The sequence below is a fragment of the Poecilia mexicana genome, unplaced genomic scaffold, assembly GCF_051168715.1.
Source record: "Poecilia mexicana isolate PSO_F unplaced genomic scaffold, ASM5116871v1 scaffold_1, whole genome shotgun sequence".
Classification (NCBI taxonomy): domain Eukaryota; kingdom Metazoa; phylum Chordata; class Actinopteri; order Cyprinodontiformes; family Poeciliidae; genus Poecilia; species Poecilia mexicana.
Window position 1 is genome coordinate 7,430,855 of NW_028263370.1, and position 24,125 is coordinate 7,454,979.

Below are 24,125 nucleotides of genomic sequence, written 5' to 3' on the forward strand. Positions count from 1 at the left end.
ACGCCAACATGAGAAGTTTTGAAGAACTTTCCACTTTGGCCTTTTATCAACAAATGTGCTCCCTGAAAAGACACCCTTCAAAATGTTAAAGTCCTGTTAGTTTTCATTGCAGTGCTGAGATTCAGAACTGATAATAAATGTCAGTGAGATGGGTGTTTAGAGCTCTACTGATGACATATTGCTGATTTATAATGTGGACCTTAGAAAAAAAAAAAAAAAAAACAGGGATTCAACAGAAATGTTGGCCTATTAAAAAGTATGTCCTGTACTGGTAAAGTATGTGCACTAAATACTTGGTCAGGCCTCTTTATCAGTAAATTTACTGCATGAATGTAAAAAAATAAAAAAATGTTGGCAGCAAAATAATGTGCCTCTGTTTCTAATTTCTCTCAAGATGAAATCTTGTTTAATTTCTAGTAGGGCTGCACAATGTTCAAACAACATTAATATTAGGATGACAATCGGTTGTAAAAATCATTTCACTCTTCCATTTTCCATCTTGCACAACGTATCACTAATTTCATTTTCACTATTATCAACACCAGTATCACAAAGAATGCATTCAAGGCCTGCAGGCCAGTGAGGTTTTGGTGATGTTTGTCCAGCAGTAAATGTCATTAAGGAAACTAGAAATAAGTTGTTTCTGTGACAAAGCAGCAGATTTGGAATCGGGGATCACATGACTCAGTGGTAGGCCAGACACGCCACACAGAGAGGCTTCAGCCACAGGTGGAGTTCCCAGCATCAGGCCTTTTGCTGCATGTCTTTCTCCTCTTTCTGCACTTCTTCCTGTCCTGGTGCATAAAGGCCACAAGTGCCATAAAAATCTTTAAAAAAAAAAAAAAAAAAAAACACCAGTTGGCTAAAAGCAATTTTTTTTTTTAATTAAAGAAATGGAAATAAATTCATTTAATTTTTTACACACTAGCTGGACAGACCACTTTGAGACCTACAATTCCTATGAATCGAAAGTAAAGACAATAACACTGTTTAGCTGTTTATGTATCACAAGTTACTTTTTACAGGAACGGTCCAAACCACCTGCTGAGGTCACTGAGGTCTTTAGCAGGGGGCGCTATGGAGACCTTTTTAGACCCAAATATTGGATCCAGCTGATGCTTTGTGGATGTGATATTATACACACAGATTCTCCACTAACATTTGCAATATTTCATTTTGCATATTTTAAACGGATCAGTAGCACAACAGTAATAACTATGTAATAAGCAGGAAAAAGAGGGCACAAATTTTCCCCTTCTGTTGAAACATCACTCCATTGCTCCTTTTAACCCCAGCACACACACACACACACACACACACACACACACACACACACACACACACACACAAAGATAAAAGCTGAATCCCACAAACACGTTCACATTCATAATAGCCACTCAGAAGTCGTATCCGTCACGCTCATCTACATTTGAAACAGGCAGCTGTAAAACAAAGGCACTCAGTAGCAGGGAAATATTTTGTAAAATCTACACTCTCAGCTGTCACATGTGAAGGAGTCAAAAACACACACAGAGGGACACAGGAAGCTCTTCTGATACGTGTGTAAATGCACTTAGCTCTTTGTTATTCAGACAGAACAGCAGATGAAATATATTCAGATTGTATTCTGACCTGGAGGTGGACCCATTCAAGCTAGCAGAAACACATACCATAAAAAAAAATAAAAAACATCCCTTTTTCTGGATTTTCTGAAAGTAAATGAGAGCACAAGACTGGTGTAGAGGTGCTGGAGGTGATTTCCTCCTCATGTTCTGCACATTGATTGGCAGATAGCCTAATTATTGTTATGAAATGATAAACGCTGCTAGTATCGACAAGAAAAACTACAGCCTGTGAGCCATGGAGTGAAATACACGGCAACAATAAGGGGAGGGAGGATATTTTGTATAATATAAATTCAGGCTAATGCAAAAAGGGAAAAAAAATTACAACTGACTTATGTTCTGTGTACTAGAAATCTCCTTTCATTGATTGGGAACCTACACAATTGAGAACAATAAATGAGAAAATTCATCCTGGCATATGTTCCCCTTTTCCCTTTGGTAGAGGAAACACTGTTCAACAACCATTTGCCTGGTAAACTCAGTGAAGGCTGCCCACAAACTGAGTTCAGGGTTGCCACTATACTAACATTTCAAACCCGAAGTCGATAATACGCAAAATTCTTAATACCGACAACTTTTAAAGGCACAGGCTTCTTTCTATTTTAGAGCAAAAATGTGATTAATTATAATATGACAATATTTTATCTTCCCTAATAAAACAGGGAGAATTCAGCCCTCATTTATAAAAATCTAGAATTGAAAAAAAAATGTCACTTCTCTGGTTGACAAAACAACAGTTTGCATAAGAGTTGATGTTAAATGATTTTACTCAATGTGCAGTAATATTTTGTTTTGTTGTAAATATGCCCCTTTCTGCAGAATCTCTTTTTTTTTTTTTTTTTTTACGGCGATGCTGTTCACCACAGTCTGAGTATGCATGCTTGTACTCACCTTGGAGTTGCTCCTGGCTCACCTAACTTTCCCCACTGAGGGACACTAAAGGATATTTCTATTCTATTCTATTTTACTCTACTTTACTGAAGTCTTTGCATTTGAGACGATGAAATCTCAACTGTCGGCGAACAGTGTGAGGAGTCACACAGTACGCCCCAGTATGTGAGAGTCTTACTTTTCTAACCATTAAAATGTAAAGCGGATGCGTAACAGTGTAACAAGGTATTGAGAAACATGTTAGAAAGGTTGGCATTAACCCTCAAATGGCAAATTTGGCATTATGGCAAATGACGCTCTGGAGGGAAAAACCAAGAGTTGGAAATCTTACAGTAGTCTGAAATGCAAAACTCTTCCACACTTATTGTTGATGCTCTCAGTGTTAATGCCTGCATAAAAATACCATGAAGGATGTTATTTATACCTCTTTTTGGGGGGTCTTAGCCTTTGTTAGTTGGCTCAGCCCCCCAGACACGTGTAATTTGCTCATAGACTGTGTACTGGGAAAAAAAAAAAAAAAAAAAGTAAAATAAATGTATGAAATAACACTGAGCTGTGGACATGTATGGATTTCAGGCTTGGATTCCTCCACAGAAAAGCCCAGAACACCTACCAGCACCATTCCTTCTCCTGCTTTATGTGTGGTCCTGTAATCAATGGGTTTAAATAATTCAAGTCTTCTGAACAAAAGTGTGTGTGAGCCCGTGTGTGTTTCAGGTTTTCCCTAAATGCCAGTGAGTCACATTGATAATAACAGGCTCGCCGTTCAAAGCCCACCTATAAAAACTCCCACAATTATCCAGGTGGTGTGAACCGCGGCACCCTCCCACACGGACGCATGCACACACACACACACACACACAAACACACACCCACCAACAAAACAACATTATCCATTTAACCTCGCTGATATAACACAGACTGCATTGACGGAAAGGGATTGTGGTTTTTGTCTGTGCGAGTCGGTGTGCCACAGCCAGAGGAAACATGACAGAATGAACGACAAAAACTGCGAGCAACTACAATAAATACCTTCAAATAACTCTCTAATTAATCATTCATTTCTCTCAGTGCAATTAGCGACCTAATTATACCTCTAAAAACAACTGTAAGACACCTGTCATGCCCTGCGCATGGGTAGCAACAATATTTGTATTTGTTTAACAGTTCATTGCCAGAATAAGACTTTGATTCTGAGACAAAGAACCGGGGAGAAGTTTGCTTTGGAGTGCATTAGTGGAGGTAGAGAGAAACAGCTTGACGGCAAAAAGGACAAGAGGATGTAAAAGAGCAAAGACAGGAGCGATCGCCGCTTATTTTCTCTCTTGCGCGTTTCCTTTGACACAAACACCTGGTGACTGCTCCTCTGCCTGCTAACCGCGACACGCGGCAAACGACAACGACACACGGAAACAAAGGTGAAGCCGACAGACATAGGAAGAGGGGATTTATTTGCAGGCAGATGGTCTGTTTTTCTGTTGTTTTTTGGGGGGGGGGGGGGTTTCCCCCTCGCTCTGAGCGAGGGAGCAACCAGAACATGAAGATGAAGCAGAGGAGATGGGGAGCTTTGAGGAGGTGCAGGGGGTGGAGGAGTGGGATAGGTGGCTTGATGGAGAGGCATATCGCGCCAAATGACAGCAGGGAGCAAACGATGAGAGGGTGATTAGAGAGGAAGAGCAGAGAGATGGAGGCACCGAGGTGCTGTTGTTATAGCAACCTGCTGCTCTGCTGCTTTGTGTGCTGCATCCTCCCTTCTTCCTCCATCTCCTCTTTCCCTCACTCGCTCACAATCACAACACCCCGCCTTCTCTTCCCTTGCTGCCTTTACGTTGCTCCCTCCAGCAGGTTGAGCATCACATCCAACACAAAACTCGACATTAAAAAGGAGCGCATCGATGTTTTAATTAAAAACAATCCTAATCAAAAGAGCAAGAGAAATTAAAAACAGGAGCAAGAGGCCAAACAAACTGGGGATGCAAATTTTTGCATTCAAACTCAAACAGGCTGATCATCAGTTGGTGAAAAGTTTTTTTTTTTTTTTTAACTACTAAAAACTGAACTAAAAAAAAATCTTTCAACATCTGGACCCCCTGATGATGAAAGAAAAAAAAAACTTTTTAACAAGGCAGCACAGCTGAGCAACACTACAGAGGTTGAACGTAATAAGAAAGGTTGCTCCTTTTTTTTTTTTTTAAAGATCCTGAATGGATTGGTTAGAAAATACAAAATCACCTGAACTGAACAGTAGAACCCTAAACACAGTTGACCCAGAATACAGTCTTTGCCGAAGCTGACTGTGGCCCAACAAACACAACCAAAAAAATGCAGCAGCTCAAACTTGCCCATTTGGACCGTTCACCAAACATGAGACACTGAAAGGTGGAATAACATTTATTTTTTCAGTAAAGGAAAAAAGAAATGGGGAAGTTTTCAATACAGCAGAGTTTCAGGTTCTGCATGGTTGCCGAAGTGCAGCCGGCTGTGGAGATGTTGCAGAACCATCCCTCAAGGCTGAAGGCGTTTTTCACGGGGTAACTATGACACCAGCCTACTGAAAAGGTATCAAACATTTCTGAACAAAATTTTAAAGAGATCAGCAAAAGTTACGGTGATACAAAGTACACAACTACCAATCCTTTTAATTTCTTCTTCTTTTTACTTCTACCGTATCTTATTGCTATATTCTGAAGTTGCGACCCGGTTACGAACCGTCAGAGAAATGCAAGTACTACTCATTTCTTTCCTGATCTTTAGATTTTGATCAACAGTGTGTCCTGCAAACCAAAGATGCAGGTTTCTTGAAGACGAAATCCCCTTTATAAAAAAACATGTATCAGACAATGCCATGTAAACACAGCGGGGAGAGAAAAGCTATTCCTGACATGAATCAGAAACCCACAACAGTCCAGACAGAAGGAGAGAAAATAGCAAGGCAAAAATCCAGAACATGATCCAACATATTCTCCAAGAGACAGACTTAAAGACCTCGCTTTATTGGGTTTATTAGTCAAAATGTGTTTATATAATGATGACACCAATTTGTTTTTTACCACACCAAAAACAACTTAAGATTTTCACTGGTTCTTTTAAATAAACTGTACAGAATCGGTATTCTTACAGATGTCTAAGAAACTTTTGCTAGAACAGGAGAGAGAGCAAGACTTTCATCAGCTAACAGGAAGGGGGAATGGAGTAGAGCAAATTAGCTTTGTTTTATCCATTAAAGTTTTCAACCTCTGACCACCATGGAGCATGCTACATCTGAAAATGAGGCAAGGCATTTGAAAGTATTTGAGTCAAGGTAAGTACCAACATTTTTATGATGCTGGCTGTGTTTACTTATTAAAATAAGACAAACCCAGTTTAAATTGTTAACTTTGTAGTTATTTTGTATTTTCTTCTTTCAAGCGACTCACAAAGTGACATCAGCTCTGCTCCTTATAAAAACAACTAAAGATTGTTCACCTCTGATAGGCAAGATGTATGTATTTAAAAGCAAACCATATAGTCATACGTAATAGTTTTAAAATAAATGCCAACTCTGCACTGGCAACTTTTGACTTTAGCGTTTCCAAAAGAAAACAACCATTTCCTTTTTGTCATATTCAGTGAACTAAGAAAAACGAATGAGAATCTTTACAATTTTATCTGACAGAAATGAGAATATTCTCAGTCACAAGTAGGGAAATACACACATCAGCCATAATTTAAATTTTAGTTAGATCTTCCTGGTGCTGGCCAGCATGTACAAAACTGTGTGTGTCTGTGTATTTGTTTCTGATTTGGCCCAGTGGACCATGAAATGAGTCAATTAGATCAAACAGGTTTGTATTAAGTAAATGTGCTCACTGCCATGTCAGTGACTGGTGGAGGTGAAGGGGCTCAAAGTTCAAGTTCATAACCACATTCTGACACCCATGACGTGTCCCGAGATGCTGTCGGGCGGAAGTGGTTTCGAGTTTGCATTATGGTTTAAAACTGAATTATTTATTTTAAGTGAGCATCATATGAAGCTTGGAGTAAAAAAAAACAAACTCAACCGTCTTCCTCAACGTGAAGATTTTCACACTTTCCAGTGAGGTTTTGAGAACTAAAATAGTTTATTTTAGGTTTTCCAAAGAACCAGATATTGTTTTTAAATTTCTGTTTGCAATAAACTTTCCTACAAAGTCTTTTGGCTACACGACGATGAGATCTCGGTATGGAGTTCGACTGGAAAAGGACTGGGAAAAAAAAGAAGAAAAAAACAGCTGTACTATCAGGAGTTTGTCCTTTACCTCAAGGATACTACGTCAGCAGATAACCATCCTGCTCAAGTGCCCTTGAGCAAGTCACTGAGACCAGGGATGATGAAGGCTTTCATGCAAACAGTCCACACACACACACACACACACACACACACACACACACACACACACACACACACACACACACACACACACACACACACACACACACACACACACACACACACACACACAGTCTGCATTTGGTGTCTTTTAAATACCACCTGTGGTTCTGGCGAGGAAACTGGAGCGGGTTCTGAACCAGTTCAACTGGCTGAGGGAAGCTGGGGTCTTCACAGCTCCAGTGTGGAAAAAAATACAGCCATTACTTGGTAAAAACTGATACATAGAGAACTTTTATCTTCAAGACAAAGTGAAAAGCTGCTCTAAAACCGTGCTTCCAAATCCAGGCCCTCACACACACATGGTGAAGCTGGATGTGTCTCTGCTTTAACACACTCGGTTGAAATGACTGAATCAACTCCTGATGCCTTCATAAAGTTAAAACAGAACTCGTTTTGAGACCAAACCAGTCGAATCAGGCGTACTGAAGCAGGGAGATGTTTAACACATGCAGGACAGAGAAAACCCCGGGTTTGTAAAACTCAGCTTTACAAACCCGCCTTTCCATGTTCTAGCACTTACTGGTTCTATAAACAAACTGGTTTGGGTTTCCATAGCCAGCTCAGTAGAAACATCTCGGGTCAATATTTCATCCTGATGTTTCCTGAATGTCAAAGTTCAGAGACAGTTCAACTAGACATACTGTTATTCTGAATGGGCTGACCTGGGATCAGATTCAGTCCTGAAAGGTCCCTTTCTGCATCGAGTCTGAATACCCTACGTGTGTGGGTTCTCTCTGGGGCCTCCGGCTTCTGACCAAACTCCAAAGCACAAGAACCTGCTGAGCACCAGCACAGGCCGACAACCACCTGTACGGATCTGGCAAGGAAATCTTATTGATTTGGTTGCAGTGTGCAATTTACACCACTAGATGCCACCACATTCAGCACAGCAGTTCTTTAACTGGATTGTTTTATGGTTTATTACTATTTTTTATCTGCAATCACTGATGAATATGTCTCTGTTGACAAATAAACTCAAATAAACTTCAAACACCATTAAAGATTCACCAGAATTCACTGCTATTTGATTCTAGTACTGTTAGAGCGGGTGCCCCAAATATGGAGCCGAGAAGTCCTTGACGCAGTCGCCTGTGGTTCGATTCCTGACCTTGGAAGGCTTGCCGAGTGTCTTCCTGTCTGGCTACCATGAATCAAGGCCACTAGTGACACCAAACATATAAACATTAAGCAAATCAACCGACCTCAGCATTCAAGAAAAGTAAGAACGTTTTAAGATGAAAAATTGGGTTTGAGCATCTTATCAAAGACAGCATGCCCACAGTCATTTACTTAACCACATAATCACATTACACTAATTATTACTATTATTGTTGGGTTACAAAGACTTACTCCCTGAATATCAACTTTTTGGGTTTCTTTTTTTGGTCTATACATGCATTTCCGGCTTTCCCCTGCCTCCAGATCCCTGTAAAACTGAGCGGTGTGTGAGTGGAAAGAACACGAAAACAAAGCGTCTGCTTGAGTGAAGGACAGAAAACTCCAGAGTGACAAGAGGAAGGTGCAAACAAAGAAACATTTGGCTGCCGTCCCAGAGAAGGGTGTACGTACATGTGAGAAAGCGCCTGCCAGTCTGCCTCCTGTACACAAGGGGCCTGTACACGCCTGATTTGAACACACACACACACACACACACACACACACACACACACACACACACACACACACACACACACACACACACACACACACACACACAGTGATCTAATCAGAGAACAATGATCCTTTACATTATATTTCACCATTTATTTGGAGTTTTAGCGTACAGACACAAAAACAATAGAAAAACTATATGCAAGTGGTGTTGTTTGCATTGTGCTTCGAGGAGATGTACACAAGAACTTGGAAAACGATCTCCACGCTTATTGAACCAAACGAACACAAATAAACAGTCTTTGTTGGGTATTTTAACACCATGTTGGTGTGCGTGCGCGCGGGCAAAAAGAGAAAGAAGAGCGTGTCCGTCTGTCATCAGCAGTTTTAAACCTGCTGACCTGACATAAAAAAAAGCTGGTGGAGAGAGGACCCATCACTCCCCTCCACCCCCCCACCCCCCCAACACCACCTCCTCCATCCATCGCCGACCCCTTGACTCAATAACTTTAATATGTTTGTGTTTGGAGGGGAGGGGGAAGAGAAACAGAAACACAGGGAAGGACGAGGAGCGGAGTGTGCTACCAGTCGCTCTTACAAACCATTAGCGTTTAAAGCACGACTAATTATCTCCAGTGGGTCGAGGACAGTGTGTGCTCGCGCCGGTCTGAACGAGCATCTGTCTGCGTGTGCGATAAAGTAAGAAAGAGGACGAGGAGAGAGAAAATGAGGGGATGAAAGAAGGGGAAACTGTGTGTGTGTGTGTGTATGTGTGTGTGTGTGTGTGTGTGTGTGTGTGTGTGTGTGTGTGTGTGTGTGTGTGTGTGTGTGCGGTTCCTGGCTGAGCAGCTTCTCTATTTATAGAGCTGCAGCAGCTCCTTCCTGTTTCTGGAGCTGCACCATCACGCTGGGAGGGGGAGGAGCTGACGGGGAGGGGGAGGAAATGTGAGAGGGTGTGTGGGAGTGGAGACTGGTCTTGAGCAGATCCACCCCCTCTCTTTGCTCTCGCTCTCACCGCTCTCTCTCCTGCCTTCCCTCCCTCCCTCATTCAGCAGCTATGAACTCAGCCGAACACCAGAGAGGCAGAGAAAGCAAGAAGGAAGGACTAAACAGCATAATTAGGGAAATTGCTTTTTTCTTTCTTTTTTACATTTAAAGCTGAAATTAGAAAATGTGGCTTCACGCTGAGTTACTGACGCTACAAAAAACAACTAAAAAAAATAAAAAAAATACAAGCCGTAAAGAAAGGGACAGTTCAGATTATGTTATTCTGAACAGGGGTTCTGTGGAGAGGTTGTACGTAATCACCAACTTGACAGCAGCAGTTGTCTAAAGGCTCATCTGTTGTTTTGTTTTTCCACATTTTCAGAAATATTTTTATTCACACAGAAGCACAGAAAACAGCGCAAAATGGTATTTTTATTCCCCCAAACAAAAACATGGGGCCTCCACATGAAATTAAAGGTAAATAAGAACGCACGAATGGCGAACAACAAAGCGCAAGTGGAGGTTTTTTTTTTTGTAGAATGTTTTTAAAGGTTTTGCCGTTGTTGTTACGTATGACTGTAGGCCAGGTTAAAGATTGTGCTAATGTGAGAATGTTTTCACAAAAGATACGTTTATACTATCCAGATGATGTATGCGAAGATGAAATATTCACTTCAATACCGGCTTAAGAAAACATTTAGGGTAAAATGCTGTTTACTACTACTATGTTGCTATGTTGTTTCTTCAAAGAATTAGCTTGCTTGAGTTTCGGTTTAGTTTTTTTAAATAAAACTAAATTAGCTGTATGAAGACAAATGTCTACTAGACTAACTCTACTGACTCAAACTGCTCAGAATATTTCTGATTTGTTTAAGAGAAAGAAGACAGTCTAAAGCAGGGGTCACCAACTCCAGTCCTCTAGGGCTACCATCCTGCAACTTTTAGATTCACCTCTGCTCCAAAATGTCTGAATTCCCTCAGCATTCATTCCTCTCTGCAATAGGCTGGAAACGAGCAGTTTATTTGATGCAGGTGTGTTTGAGCAGAGACGCATCTAAAAGTTACAGGATGGTAGCCCTCGAGGACTGGAGTTGGTGACCCCTGGTCTAAAGAAACTCAGATTAAAGAAAGGCTTGTGCCCTCAATGCTGTACATGTAGGACTCCGTAATAGCCTAGTGTCATGACTTTGATCTGACTTTATTTCAGTTGGTCATTTTTACTTTGAGTTATAATATTGTCCATTTCAGAGATTCTCAAAATCTGGGCTTTGATCTGGACAGAATAGCAAGTCCATCCAGACCAAGTCTGCCCTTCATTTTGCCTCAAAATGACATTTGTTGTGAATTGGCACCATTAAAATAAACCACAGTGAATTTCATTTAATCATCATCTGACAGCTGTGCAGGAGAGACCTGAGCACAGCACATTGCTTTAACACCAGTGGTTATTACAATGCTGAAAGGAAAGCACTTAGCTCATGAAGCAGAAGATCATTTCTTTCTGTGAGTTTTGTCTGTACATTAATGTCTGGAACCATAAATAAAACATTTTCAGAGCCAAATTTTCAAAACCTTATCATAAAAGAAGGAGTGGGGTCAAATGTTAGCTTGCTGCTTCTCCAAAGGCCTCCAGGAGGTCACAGAGGAATCCACGACGACGTATAAAATACTGCAGGCATCAGTATCCACTATCTCGCTGAAGGCCAGTGCTCATAGTACAATAATAACTAAGATACCAGGAAAAAAATGGTGTCCATGGGCGTGTTCATAATCCAAAACCACTGCTGACCAAAGCCAACACTTTAATGCGCTCGATGGTTCCCAAGACGTTTGGGGACAATATTCTGTCGACTGAAGTTTGCATCCTTAGGAGAAGCTAATGGTGTTTTAGAAAAAGAACGCCATGAAATGAGTCAAAGGTTCTGGTGATGGTATCAAGATGAAAGGCCGCTTTGCAAATTCTTCGGTCCATCAGAAAATGTTTGCCCGTCAGGTTGACATTTTAAGCAGAAGAACCATTTGGTTATGAAGCAGGACGATGATCAGCAAGCTCAACTATGAATTGCTAAAAAAATTAACAATTAAGGCCTTGAAAGGCATAAAGTAAGTACCTAGATCTAATTGAGATGCTGTTGCGTGACTTTAGACAGATCTATCATGCAAAGAAAACCAAAAAAGAACGAAAAAAAAACAAAACAATGTAGCTGAATTAAAACAATTCTGCAAAGTGGACAAAAATTCATCCACAAAAGATTTGCTGCCACCAAACCTGAATTAACCACTTATTAGGTTTTACTCTCTCGTGGACCAAGTTGGTTTGGGTAGATTTGTCACTATGATACATAAAATCTACATTTAAATATGTTTTTTGTGTTTACTTATGTAAGGTTGACAAAACTGCAAAAACCGCAAGAAATCTGTAAGACGTCAAAGATTTTTTTTTACAGCAAAAATCTTTAGCCAAGAAATCAAAATATTTTCTACAAGCAAGCAGTCAAAAGGAAAAGTGTCAAGTGCAATGGCTCGACTGTATAATAAAACTATAACTATCCATGCACTGATCAATTGCTGTCTATAACAATACAGATATTTCATCTGAAGTACAGATGCACTAACTCGTCACTTTGTCAGCATCTCCTGATACAAACATTTGGCTAAATAAAGGTTACCGTCCAAGATTTCTCAAGACATATTTATTATAAACGCTGTTTAAAATAGTTATTAGTTTTCAAAAAATAATCAGTTTTCAAACATTTGCTTACATCCAAGCAAACAATATGCCATTTTCTATTATTTTAGAGCTACCATTCTGACATTGGATGAAGCGAGTGACGAGGAAGGGAGGGGGTCGTGCTCCTCATTTCTTGGCCAGATGGTCAACAGGAGGGGTCCAGCAGCTGTGTTTGAGTTTATATGCAGGTTTCAGTGTGTACATGTGCAGGAGGAAAAGACGGGACAGACTACATCCAACACCTGTCCGCTGCGGACACAACAGAAGAGTGACAGTGAAACTCAATGTGAGCAGCAAAGAATATCAGAGAGAAGGTGAGAGACTCCAAAGCAAAGTGAAGACGATAAGGACGACAAAGGGAAAAAAACAAATGGAAGGATTTTAATGTTATTTCTTTACATCAGGTGGATTGTTTCAACATGTTAATGTCAAGTTGTTCTGTATCTGACTGCTTAGGTAGGGGTTCTCTGATTGGCTCAGTTACGTGGGAACGCGATTGGCTGAATCAAGTCGACTTCTGCCTCCGTTAGAGCCAGTCATGAGGGCAGACTGGTGCGTGCACACACACAGATTTATGGATGCTCTCATGGCAGGAATGACAGCCCCTCTTCCCAGCCTCCCCCCCCCCCCTTCATTTTCACTCTCTGCAGCCTTGCTTCAGAGCCGAGGGGGGAAGAGTGAGAGTGCAGAGACTACAGAGAGGCAGACAGGCTGCTATGGTAACAGATCACTGTGGCAGCGAGCAGCAAGGCCCTGATGGCTACTTGGCAGCGACGGCCGAATCTCACTGGCTGCTCACACACATCAGGGTGGATGAGTGTGAGTGTGTGTGTGTGCATGTGCGTGTTAAGGGCCAGTGTGGATGTTTGTGTGCGAGTGTGTACGTGTTGACCAGAGGACATGCTGAGGCTTTCAGAGAGTAACGAAGCTGCATGCGATCCAGATGTCCTTATAGTTATGCAGATCAATGGCCGCAAGAGAGCACAGCCCCAGAACCTGAGTCATTATGTCCAAGTCCGTGGTCATCTTTTTGTCTCCTGTCGAGACTTCGTATTCAAATTTACCACGGCTGCCAAATTTAAAGGTCAAACTTTTTGAACCTATATACAGGTTTCAGGTTTCAAACTGAATTAAAAAACATAAATGAGCTTTTCGTTGATAACTTATTGAGTTTATTTGACATTTAAGGTAAGCTAAGTAAGTTGCAGATTAATTTGCAACAAGTTCATATGCATATCAGATTTCTTGGTGCTTCATGTAAAATACTGTAATTTATTTTGTTTTGTACTAATCTTCCTAAGGACAAATAATAAAAAAGAAGCATGATCTGTAATGGAGATGTGTTTCATTGATGGGTTTAGTATCTCTTGCCAATAAAGTAACCCATTACCAGTACTATGTTGACACATCTCTGGTTAAACACCAGCAGGATGTTGTTTAAATGAAACAACGTCATTCCTTTCCCCTCTTCCTGTCTGTCTTCACTCGCTCTTTTCTGTCATTTCACTGTGTGCATATCTAGGTCACGCAGTAGTAGACTGCTGTTCCCCCCCTCGTTGCTGTGATTCTCTGAATGTGTGTTGCACATGTATTTACACAGTAAACACACATCTCCACTAGATCTGGAAGGAGCAAAGTTCAATCCAGTGTGTGCATGCAAGATCCAAGTGAGAGCACAAGTACACAAACAAGCACACATGGTAAATGAGTAAGACGGAGATAATTTATGTCCACCGTAATGTGGAGGAGGAGGTGTAATGTGTCCGTGCTACCATGCCGATTTCATTTGGTTCATTTTATATTTCAACATGGTGCAGGAGTAGTGATGATTCAGACAGAGAGCTGCTAACCAGTGATGTTAGACTGTGAGGCACCCAAACATTACCTGAAAGTGCTTAATGCGTCACATGAGAGAAAGGGTTCGAGGGTAGGCCGATTCGTCTGTTTGCCAAAGCTAACGTCATCGGAAACCTCCAGAAGACATTACTCCTCATATCTGCCAATAGTGTAAACACTAAGAAAACAAAGGAGCAGCCACATTGTCTGGAGGCATAGCTACATGAGTAAGGTGACTGAGTCCATTTAGACCAAGGTTTTAAGATTTTTTTTATTATTATTATTTCTGTGTGTTCTCTTGTCATTTTGCGGTCATAAAAATTAATCTATAGCACAGAAAAGTCCCAAATGTGTGCATTTCTGTAGGTTTTGTTCACACTAAAGGTTTTCCACAGATGCGGTAATAATTGCCTTTATCTTCAAACATTTAATTTTAGCTTCAGGAAATGCCTCCAAAAATTAACATCTTTGTCCTCAACGGTCTGGCTTTTTTTTTTTTTTTACCCTTCTTTTTGAGTAATGGCTTCTTTCTCACCGAGTGCCATTAAAGACTTAATTATTGCTGTTATATGTAAACTTTGGTATCAGAAGAAAGTAATCCTGTTATTCTAACTATTCAGTAAGTTGGAATAATTCTGGTAATCCTAACTGACCAAAGAGAGGAAAAGTTTTGTGTAATTTAATGCCAGATGCAGAGACAAAGCATCTTTTTATGCAGTGCATCTGTCAACCTGCATGTAATTTTAATCACCTGTTGCCATCAAACTAAACACCTACCATGATAAGGATGAGCTGAGTAAAGAAACAAAACAACAACCAAATGTAAATTACCAATGTCACAAACCAACCTGAACTACAATAAGCAGCAAAGCACATTTATATTCTGTTCCTCCAACTCATGGAAAATTAAAACAGAATTATAATGTACATGTTGGGTTTGATCAAGGTAAAGCACCAACGAGCACAAAAATGAGTCAAGTCGAAAATGCCAAACAATGTTTTTTAAAAAAGAGAGAAAGATGTTAAACTTTAACATAAAAAAACCTGATAAATATTGCTACTACTAAAGACATAATTTTCAAAATAGCACAAATTTTAATTCTTGAGTATTAGTTGCAGCTTTTAGCTAACATGTTATTTGACCTGAACTTCAGCTCCATCAAATAATTTTCATGGCTTGTAGTCCTTTTAATGACTGAAAAGCGATGGAGTGAGTTTTCTCCAGCTTTATGGTGCACCCTCTTGACCCCCCATCAGCTGCTGCGCACAGTCAGCTGGCTGAAAGTAGGCTCAAACTTTTCCCTTGAATACAGGAAAAATAAATTGTGCTTTTTGCAAATATTTCACGGCAACAAAAAACAACCATGATGTTGAAAGTATCCAGACACCGGCCGCAGGTCCTCTGTTAAGCAGGCTCACAAACATTGTTTTAGCTTTTTACCGTGATACTGTGGTAGTTTACTCACAGTTATGCTGTAGTAGAATCCACTCCTCAACAATTTGACAGTAAATATGCTTGCTGCTAAAACAGAATTTAATTGTACCCAATTTGCGCCACTAAATACGTTTCAGGATTTTGCTTTTCTTTTCCACTCTCACACTCTTTAACCTAAAAACTCATTTTTTCTGTCCTAAACTCCCTGCCACTTTCTCTAACGTCACCCATCCCTTCCTCAGTGGGCACCGCTTCTATTCCCAGTGGCTGTCCTCTCACTGCATCTCCATTCATCCATCTACCCATCTCATCCCTGGGTAAAACATCATCTCATCTGTGCAGGGCAGGCAGACCCCTCATTACCCCAGCATGCAAGTATTGATCCACTACCCCAGTGTGTAAGTGTTATTTTAAGATGCTCAGAGCTGTAATCAGCATGTTAATGATAGTCATCGCCATAGTGAGAGGCTCTGTGTGGTTATTCCTGGCCTGTGGAGACCAGCAAGAGGCCAGCAGCCTGAATAAACACACATGCAGGTCTGGAGGCTTGGTGGGCCGGCGAGCTAATGAAGGTGAGGGCTGCAGAGCGGCTCATCGGGTCAACCCCTCCCCGTCAGGAGGAACATTTCCTGTTAACTCGGAGCAACTTGAGATCATGCGACTCCTCATGTACAAAGAAACAAGCATGTATGAGGAATCTGACGCCACGTCCCAGTAAAGGTGATGTAATCCATGAGCCCTGCATGTCGCTTCACACAAACATAAGTGTTTGTGAAGGTTGGGCTTCAGTCGCTCTGGACAAATAGCTTCAGCATCCCCTCCAAATGTGGCAATTTCACATTCTTATCAACATGAGGTAAACAAACTGCTATGTGCACACACACACACAAACACACAAATATACAGATGGGTCCACACAAACAAACAAATGGAGCAGATACAATTCATCTTAATATATTACAGGTGCTGCAGGCCTACACCATCCCTCCAAACCCAGACACACGCACACACTCGCAAAGCTGTGCCAGTATGGATAAGCCCTATTTGGCAGAGTTGAGGAAGATGCATTTCAGAGGTAAATGACATCATTACCATATAAATGACTTCCAGCAAAATACAGCTGCTAATGTGATACACACACACACATATTTTATATATATATATATATATATATATATATATATATATATATATATATATATATATATATATATATATATATATATATATATATATATATATATATATATGTTACACACATTTTCACCACAGCAGACTTCAACACACCACACGCACCCAACACGACACAGTATAAACCTCACACACGGTACACTGTGCCGCTTTTTAACTGTACTCTGATTGGGTTAAAGCTGAAGGACGGGAGCAGAGGTGGCTGGAAACAACACACAGTAAACAGCAACAGAAGGTGAAAGCCCAAATTCAATAACACTTCAAGGAATCACTGTGGTCTCCTCCAGCGCGCACTAAAAAGGAAAGATGTGTATTTATGTATAAGAAGGATGTGAGAATATAAACACCTACTCAAGGTGAAACGTTCACACCTAGCACCGCCCAGAACAGTGCCTATTATTCTATTAATGACCACTTTCCTATCCGCTGCTTTACAGCTGGTGTTTCTGTGTGGAAGCAATATTCATGTTATTCCTGTATAGCAACACCCTACATCCCTTTCAACACATAAGTGTTTTATTGGCGCAGCATGTTGGACATAATGGAATCATATTTTGTGTGTTTGTCAAAAAAGGTGTACAATTAATTTCAGGTGATTAGTTTGAACACTGCATCTCATGTAAATGATGCTAATTAGATGCACCAGGCACTTAAGAAATCAAACTTTTCAATTTCAGTACATTGATCTTATTGATGCTGATGCTTTTAAAAAAAGAGACTGAAATTTAGTCAAAATGTTTTTCCACAACCATTGCTCTTCCCTTGTTAACGTTTTAATTATTCTAAAACTCCTAGCCCCTTCTTTGAAACATGAAATCAGTTTTACAAACTCAATTGAAATGCATATCTTTTGAGCGACCATTGACGGTGGTGAGCTACTGCGTTGTAACCACAGTCCCCCTTGGGGCTGTCTAACAGAGGCGAGGCCGCCATCCACCGGCGCCACCAAGCCCTCTGACCAGCGGGCGAGGCGGGTGAAGCCTTTTGCCCAAGGACACAACAACAGAGGGCGGACGGAGCGCCGGATCAAACCAGCAACCCACCGATTACGGGATGAACTCCTACCACAGTCGCCCCAATGAATGGGTAGCGACAAATGGGTTGCCATGGTAGTTTTCAGATGTGTGGTGGAACGGTGCCATAAAATTCTTAAAGATTGAGATATTGTAATGAAAGGTGGCCCTGTAAACTTCCAACTCTGCAGCAAAATATTTTGTGCTTGCCGCACAGTCATGTGTGGAAAGGTCAGAGGAGACGAAATGACTAGATGACAACAGAACCACGTTTCTTTTTGCAGCAGGTAAAAGTGCTCACCTTATAATGTCATGTCATCTGGATCTGCTCCGTTTCAAAGTGCGAGACCCACAGTGTGCGTTTCTGTGTGAGCGAGAGACGAGCTCCGATACTCAGATATTGTGTGTGTGTGTGTGTGTGTGTGTGTGGGGGGGGGGTTGTGGGGCTTAGTGCCACACTAAGCTCAGGTGGGAGCACTGCAACATCTTTGTAGACAGACAGTGTGCAGCGTTTACATAAATCTCATGCCGGAGACACTCTTTCAAGCTCCGAAGACAAGAGGTGGCAGGTAGGCGACGCCGACTGCTGCAAAGCTGTGATGGCCGGTATTGTCCTCAAGACGAGGGTGGCTTTTATCTGCTCTCTGGGTTTACAAAAAGGGGGGAAAAGAAGGAGGGGAGGGGAGAATTAAAGAGAGAGAGAGCGAGCACATAGCCTGCCTGCGGCTCGCTTTTCAACATCTCAATGACTGCATCGTCCTCCTTGTTCTCCTCCCCTCCCTCCTTATATGAGGTTCTGCCTCTTTCTCCTCCTCCTCACGCTCGCTCTCTCTCTTGCCTCCAGGCCATAAACATCCGTATGTCACGCACATGCTATGAACACACACACACACACACACCGCCAACACAGAGCAGCACTAGTGATTGGCTTTGTCAGGGAGAGCTGGTTCTGAGGTCCACAGGAAGCATCCATGCACAAACTGAAGCGTTATGTGTCCGTCTGCACACGCCCAACTCTCTTAACGCTGGTGCCTCTTGAAGCCGCTGCCGACTGTGAGAAGGCTTTCCAGCAGGAGTCTCCCTGCCTTTGTCACTGTGGATGTGTGTGCTTCGGGGTTGCTTGTCGCTCTGCAGCGACTGCGTTCGCCACGTCGGACGAGCTGCAGATGTTATTATGCGGGCGAATAAGAGAGGAAGTTATTAATTATTTTAGCTTCTATTAGCAGGAACACACCAAGCAGATACCCCTGGAGACGTGTCATCAACGCCTCTTATTGTTCTCCAGCTTACACACGACGCCTCCCTCCTCCTTCCGGATCACATGTACCACTTTCTCCCCTCCTCTCCTGTGTCCTCACTCGTTCCGGCTGTGACATGCACATCTTGCCTTGTTACACATTTTCTGACTGGTTTTTCACTTTGTGACATCTCCTTTGACAATTTTTTTTTTTCTGTTGCTAACCCATCTTCTGCTTCTTGTCTTGTTTAAATCGCTTAGTTATTTATGCCTCCTTATTTCCTCACTTTTCATCCAGTCCTACAGTCCCATCCCTCCCTTCTATTTTACTCGAGTAATATTTCCTCTCCATGTCTGTCTTCACGTTCACCCACACAGATTTTCCTATTTTTGTGCCACAGGGAGATGCGGAAACTGACAGCCTGCCTCGGCGTTTATTCCCTTCTCAGTCACAGTGACTACGACCCGCCCACAGACCGCTGCATCCAGCCAATCAGAAAATGGATGCCACTTCCTTATTTTAAAAATGCAGGTGATTTAAAGAGCCACCGGATAATTATTTAAGAACATGAAAACAGACTGAGAAAGGACATGAAACAGGAAAATCTCACCCTAGGACAACATCATCTATATTTTCTGCATAAATCAGACCTTTCCAAAGCACATTGTCTGACCAGTTATTTATTAATCTAAGTGAAAGACTCGAGCAATATAAAGCGTAGGCTTCAGCATCGCAATTGAACCGTCAGAAATATTCACCAGTACTTTTTTCTAAGTTTCTTAATAACTAATAAATGTATTTATCAGGCTAGAAAGGGGAAGAGGCAGAAAAGAGAAGTTGTACAAAACAAAGCTCCCAAGGTTGGGAATCAGATCCTGGACAGCTGGATGCCGAGGATCGATAACTTCAATTCGGCAAGGCGCCCGCTTTAATGCTAGCATGTCACATGGCGGCCTGTCTTTTGCTTTTCTGTTACACATTAATATTTAATAAAGACACAAAGGAGTTTTAAATTATGATTTCATTTACCTTTTTTTTTTTTTTTTTTTTACGATGGAGTTCTTGACTGCATGTCCGTCTGGATGTGATGATTTATATCTCTTATAGCCACTTTTGCCAAACTGGTTCCAATGAAGTGATTTTTGTTCTACTAATCAGGAAGTGATCTAGTAAAATCAAACAAAACTTCCTACAAAATTTGGTCAAGATCAAAGTCACATTGCAGTTTTTTCAATGACGGTTTGTGGTTTAATGGCTTTTTTTCCTAATAAATAAAAAAAACTGCTCTTTAGATAGTCTGGGTTATCTTTGAATCTTCTAAATTTGGATGCTGAAGATGGCTTAAAACGTCAACTAATACCTGTGCTGACAGCGACTCCTCTCACACACAGTGGGATATCACCTATGCTCCCAATGTAAATATTTACCAACTTGTCATCCTGAAATTAGTATTTTTGTAAATTTGTGAGTTCTGTCAACAACATTAGGAAGAACAGCCCAGTCAGCATGCGGCGGGGTTCAAGACGAGACAAAAATCTTTGACCTTGAATCTGCTTGGAGTCAACAGTCGACTGCACAAATGAGACACTAATTATCGCGCGCGCACACACACACAGGCTATAGAGATCAAAAACATTGGTTTTACGGATGTCTACACGCACGCACACCCAGACGCGGCGCTCCATTGTCCCCCAGACAAAGCTGGGAGTGCATCCCTTGTTGCAAGTGGCTCTCCCTGGGGGAGACCCGGTTCTGCACCCACCCCTCTAACGCCACGTGAATGCACACATAAAACAAACACAGATACGAACCCCCCCAGTGCTTCAACGGCCTATTTTGAAGAGTTACAAACAGGCAAGCAGTCAGAGGTGGGGGAGGCTGGGGCAAAAGAGTCCCTCAATGGTAACAAGGGCATTATAAGCCAATTATGAGAGTCGCCTGAGTGACTGACAGACAGGGTGGAGAGCGTGACACGGTGAGCTATCGGATGTGGAGAAGGTGTGTGTGTGTGTGTGTGTGTGTGTGTGTGTGTGTGTGTGTGTGTGGCTTTGCATCCAACTGTATTCCCTTCTCGTGTAGCTAAAGCTCTGGGCTAAAGGGCTCTAATATGTGCTCATAAAGAGAGACTAACACACACAGGGCAAACATCCACATGATCCCCTCCCTTGAGGTCCACCTCCTACACACGGAGGCATTCAAAAGATCTCTTTGTCTCCGTTTCGTGCCAGAGAAATAGAGGAGGGGAGAAAAAAAAAGGAGCGAGAAGAGGAGAAAAAGAACAGCTAAAGGGTTTGCAGGGGAAGCAAGGAGGAAACAGGGGGACCTGAAGGAGGAGGGGGAGACGGGGAGAAAACACGGAGAAGGAGAGGCCGGACGGAGGAACGGGAGGGGGATGAAGAGCAGGGAGCGAGGCGAAGGGATGGGAGAGTGTGAGAGACAGTCGGGCTCCGGAGCTGCTCTGAACTCGTTTGATCCAGCTCGTCTCGCCAGGCGTTCCTCGAGATGCATTCCTGTGGCTGGCTGGGCGCAGAGCGAGAGACGCAGAGACCAGCACAGATTGGGAAACAGACAGGGAGAAGCTCGGAGGTAATTTGCAGGAAGTAAAGCTCGAGAGATGGAGATTAACCAGAGCTAAATTAAAAGACGAGCTGGGAAATCCACCCCGAGAGAGAGCAGGAGGTATCTCTCCAGTAAAAAGTTCCCTGCGAACCGAAATGTTACCTGCTGCTAAAGTTCAACACGCCAACCCACCCACTCTGACTCGGAGCCTTCCTGCTCCCAGAAACCAGAGTCTTCTGGTCATAAACCGAGCCACTCTCTGGCAAACGGGACTGTTTTGCCACATTTAAAAAGGAAAAACACTGAGAGCACATCTTATTAGCAACAAGCAGCAGGGAGACGGGGGGAAACAGGGGTAGCGTTTGGAATGATGTGCAGAGTGAGGACAGAAAAATGGACACCGCAAGAAGAAATGGAAACCCAGGGAAGAAAGATTTATAACCTCTGTCAACACTGCCAATAACAGGAGACAGGGGAGGCTTCACTTGCTGCATGAAAGTAGAGATTTTTAACAGCAGGAGAAATTAAAGTAGTACCAAGTTATTCACCTAAACAGCAAATTTCCATCATTTATGACCCCACCTGCTAATGTGTACATGCGCTTCACATTTTTCACTTGACAAAAACAAACTTTAGTAGATTTTATTGGGATTTTACGTGACACCCCACAAAGTAGTGCATGAGAGTCAAACTTAAGGAAATGATGAAAGGTTTTCAGTTTGCAGTATATATACATTTTTTTTTTACAAAGAAAAACATGGTATGGCTTTGTGTCGAGAACCATGAGTCAGCATTTTATAGAATCGCTTTTGTCATATTTTTAGCATATAAATTTAAAAGCTCGAGCTCAGTCAGACTGAATTGAGATCCTTGGTGAACATCACATCAGTCTTGCCGCACATTTTCAATAGCATTTCAGTCTGCATTTTGGGCTACTTTAGTACATGATTATAATTTCATCTTGGTTGCGTTGCTCTGGCTGGATATTAAGAGTTTCTGTCCTGCTAGAAGGTCAAACTCGACCTCATTCTCATCTCTTTTGCAGACTTCTATACGTTTTCTTCCAGGATTGTCCTGCACCTGGCTCTGTTCAACATCCCATCAACTGATGAGCTACCTTGATACTGCTGAAGTAGTATCACCAGAGCATGACTCTGCCATCACCATGGTCGCCCATGTGGATTGTGATTCTGCACTGATGCTTTTGAAGACACGGCAGGTTTTGTATGTTGGTCCAACACTTCCATTTTTGTCACATTTAACCAGAACCATTTTCAAAGGTTTACTTATAGCAAATTGAACATTTTGTTGTTGTTTTTTTTCCTGTCGCTCTTCTGCAAAGACCAATTTTGCAAATTACATGACCAATACTTGCCCTATAAACTCTCTGAACTGAACTGTGGATCTTTGAAGCTCCTCCAAAGCTGTGACTTAGTAGGTTTTGCATTTGTGTCATACTCTGGATCGAGATCGACAATTGACTAAACAAGAACTCTGAAATATTGTGATATTGTTTTATGTTCAAATCCTGCAACAAATGTATTTCAACACTTTATCCATGGCATGTCCCAAATCTCATTCACTAATATTCTCCAACAGATGCCCAAATCTCTCTCCAGAAGGAATCTAACTAGATTTTATTTAAGGGTTCTAGAGTAAAGGGGGACAAATCCAAATACACCCTAAACTTTACAGATTTTTAAAATCATTTTATCCTTTTACTTCCACTTCACAGTTATGTGCAACTTTGTGTTGGTCAACCACATACAATCCTGCTAAAACACATTGAGGTTTGTGGTAAAATGCGTAAAACGTTGAAGGGTCTATGAATACATTTTCAAGCCACTGTAACTTATATTTTCACTTCCTATCGAGTCCGAAGAAAGACGAGCGGTGAAAACATAACAAGACTCCGATCAGATTAGAGATGTTGTAAACAGGCTGGCGAAACCGAGAGGCAAGACCCAACTGTCTGCAATCATTGTTCGTTGCAGAGAAGCATTTGTGTACTTTGAAGAGGAGATGAGAGGTGACAGGAGGCTTTGATCAGACAGCCTGACATGCCGGTGACCAAACAGAGCTGCAGCTGTCTCAGACAAACACTTACAGCTACCCACCTGCAGCTACATGTTCCAGCGAGGAGGCAAACAGTACAGCCGTGTAGCATTCTGTTGCCAACGAAGCCTTGCACTACAACATGTTAATGATAAACTTGTTGCAAAATTCATTCATCCCTTTGCTGGATATTGCTCCCCGTTTTTGCTCTGCTCCATCAGACCCTTTGTCCTGGGTCACGCATGCATGCATGTAGGCAAATAAGCGAAGAAATAGTCAAACATTTATCTTGAAACCTGTTAGCAGTAGCAGTTTTGTAGCCGTTACATTTATGCCGTACGCATATGATTAAAACAACCAATGTATAAAATATAATCCGTCTTCCAACTTTATGAATGCTAAGTTGTTGCATCGTCAAGATGAGAAGGTGAAATTGGATATGGCTTTTAACTTGTTTAAGACGACAATCATCATTCGGGGCTGATTTTCCACCAGCAAAATGGCTTTGATCTGAAACATGAAGTTGGCAGCAAAAACTGGAT

The 24,125-nt window shown here is 41.8% G+C and overlaps 1 protein-coding gene across 1 annotated transcript in view; it reads right to left on the reverse strand.

Annotated features, from left to right (window-relative positions):
* Positions 1 to 24,125, reverse strand: part of maml3 (mastermind-like transcriptional coactivator 3) — a 113,000-nt gene that overhangs the window by 58,973 nt on the left and 29,902 nt on the right. The gene's annotated exons all lie outside the window — the stretch shown is intronic.